The 2,996-nt window shown below is 51.5% G+C and overlaps 1 non-coding gene across 1 annotated transcript; it reads left to right on the top strand.

The window, feature by feature from the left end:
- The first annotated feature begins 231 nt into the window (after positions 1-231).
- On the top strand, positions 232-304 carry TRNAE-CUC (transfer RNA glutamic acid (anticodon CUC)). The gene has a single exon. It is a non-coding gene; the product is annotated as a tRNA-Glu (tRNA).
- The last annotated feature ends 2,692 nt before the right edge of the window (positions 305-2,996 follow it).

Raw genomic sequence — 2,996 nt, forward strand, 5'->3', positions numbered from 1 at the left:
CTTATGGAGGCTGTGGACTAGAATTGGGGCACGGGAACTGGTGCAGCAGTCTGTCTTTTTCAAAGCCTCCCCCTTTTCCCCTTTGGTCTCTTTGGTCAATGTTTCATTTATTTCCTGGAGTGTTTATGTTTCAAAGGCATGATACAATTTACAACTTCCCAGGACAGAGAAAGAATGCAAGTTTTCTCCTCAGAGGGTTTAGGTAATTGCTATGGAAAATTTTCCTTAGGCGCCTGGTTGGCTCAGTTGGTAGAGCATGTGACTCTCGATCTCAGGGTCATGAGTTCAAGCCCCATGTTGGATGTGGAGCCTAGTTGAAAATTTCTTTTTTTCTCAGTATGAGGGGTCAGAAAGCATTTCGTACATTTCTTCATGAAACCTAACATCCTCCTCTTCTCTTTCCTCACTTTCTCAGGGATTCCACCTCTTCACATCCTAATCAGGCTTTGTCACAAATGCTCGGATCTTAATCTGAGGCATTTTAGGCTCTCCTAGCTTTGCCAAATGTCACGCTATAAGACCTCTAACTTGGGGTGCCTGGCTGGCTCATTGGGTGGAGCGTGTGACTCTTGATCTCAGGGTCGTGAGTTTGAGCCTTACATTGGATGTACAGATTACTTAAAAAAAAAGTCCTTGGGGCGCCTGGGTGGCGCAGTCGGTTAAGCGTCCGACTTCAGCCAGGTCACGATCTCGCGGTCCGTGAGTTCGAGCCCCACGTCGGGCTCTGGGCTGATGGCTTGGAGCCTGGAGCCTGTTTCCGATTCTGTGTCTCCCTCTCTCTGCCCCTCCCCCGTTCATGCTCTGTCTCTCTCTGTCCCAAAAATAAATAAACGTTGAAAAAAAAATTAAAAAAAAAAAAGTCCTCTAACTCATTATCCTGTTCCCCCACCTCGTCTGCCATCCCCAAAGCTAGTACAACCACACATTCTTCTTTAAAAAAAATTTTTTTGGGGGGGTGCCTGGGTGGCTCAGTCAGTTGGGCATCCAACTTCAGCTCCGGTCACGATCTCGCGGTTTGTGGATTCGAGCCCTGAGTTGGGCTCTGTGCTGACAGCTCAGGGCCTGGAGCCTGCTTTGGATTCTGTGTCTCGTTCTCTCTCTGCCCCTCTCCCACTTGTTCTCTCTCAAAAAGAAATAAATGTAAAAAAATTTTTTTAAAGATAAAATAAAGAATAATTTTTTAATGTTTATTCATTTTTGAGAGACACAGAGAGGCAGTGTGAACAGGGGAGGGGCAGAGGGAGACACAGAATCCGAAGCAGGCTCCAGGCTCTGAGCTCTGAGCTGTCAGCACAGAGCCCAACACAGGGCTTGAACCCATGAACCACAAGATCATGACCTGAGCAGAAGTTGGGCGCTTAACCGACTGAGCCACGCAGGCGCCCCCTATTTCCTCACTTCAAAATAAATGCCACATGCAAAAGAATGGAATTAGGTCCCTTGCGTATGTGAGCACCATACGTGAAAATCAACTCAAAATGGATGAAAGACTTACACGTAAGATCTCACAGGTTTGGGGGGGGGGGGTTCCGAGCCCTGCATCCGGGTATCTGCTGCCAGCGCAGAGCCCAGTTCAGATCCTCTGTCCTCCTGTCTCTCTGCACACCCCCCACCCCCGGCTATCTCTCTCTCAAAAACAAACATTTTTTAAAAAAAGAAAATACAGGTTATTGTATGAGATTTCGTGAGGTCTTAACGGACAGGACTTTTATCTGCTGCTTACGTGGTGGCGGGCACTCCATAAGTCATCAATACTGTCTTGCGCATTAACTAGGGCGATAGAGGTTAACGCTCCCTCCGCGCAGCTTCCTGAAGCCCCCGACAAGCCCCGCCCCTGTCGCCAAGTTCACAGGTGCCTGCGCAGCCTGTGCGGCGGCACCAACCAGAGGCACGCACAGACCCCAAGGGCCGGGGAACCTAGGGAGGGCTGGGGGAGACCTAGAAGGGAGGGGCTGGAGTGGGATGTGAAAAGCCCGCCGAGGTGCTCAAGGAGACGTGAGAGGCGGGGAGAGAAAGGGGAGATGCTGGAGGGGCGACGTGGCCCCACGGCAGGAGCCGGTTCCAGGCGGGGGCGCCTGGGTGCTCCAGGTCAGATTACGGGGGCCCGGCACCCGCAGTGACTTGGCAGAACGCCGGCTCCCCACCGGGCGAAACAGGCACCCACCCATCGCTGGATCCACCAGGCTCCTCGCTCATCGCGTAACCTAAACGCCCCCCCCCCCCCCCCCGTCCCCGTCTGCAAACCAAGGAGTTAATTGCTTCAACCCTGAGATCTTTCTCGAACCTTCCAGCTCTGTTGGGGGCTGGCCAAATGCAAGCTCGCTCCCAGAGCCAAACCGTAGCTCCTTAGCGACCAATGCCAGGGTGACTGGTGATGGAGAGCCGCTGGGGGCCTCAGGTGCTGGAAGAGGAGTATTTACTGTCGGCCTTCACACACCTTATGTCTGGAAAAGCTGCGTCGGAGCACCAGGGGGATGAAGGGGGGGTATCTGCTAGCCCCCCTTATTAGTGGCTTCTAAATGCCACTCACCACGAGAAGATTCAGGGCTCTTTGAAGAAATCGCTTTTTCTAGGGCTGAGCCAGGAAAGTACAAGATGAGCTTGGAACATCTTGTGCCAGAAAGTAAGGGAGTGCTCAGAGGATGCTGGGGACATATCAGAATGATACGAGAGGCAGCCCAAAGAGGGTCTCACTGGGTCAAATCTGGACAATTGAAGCACCAAAATAAATAATATTAAGACTTCTAGTTCCCACCAAGTTGGAGTAGCCCCATTCCTCCCAAACCCTCCCGCTTGCAACTAAAGATTCCTGTAGCACAACAAACAGGAAGTTCTGAAAGGTGGAAAGAAAACAAACTTCCTAAGGACCCCCAGGATTTGAGAAATAACAGGGCAGTGAATTTCCTCAGCTGCCTCACTGCCACCTGTAAGCCCTGGATGGGGGCCCATCCAGAACCGCCCACAGGAGCGGAAGAAAAATAAAAAATAAAAAGCCA

Source organism: Prionailurus viverrinus, chromosome X (genome assembly GCF_022837055.1).
Source record: "Prionailurus viverrinus isolate Anna chromosome X, UM_Priviv_1.0, whole genome shotgun sequence".
NCBI lineage: Eukaryota > Metazoa > Chordata > Mammalia > Carnivora > Felidae > Prionailurus > Prionailurus viverrinus.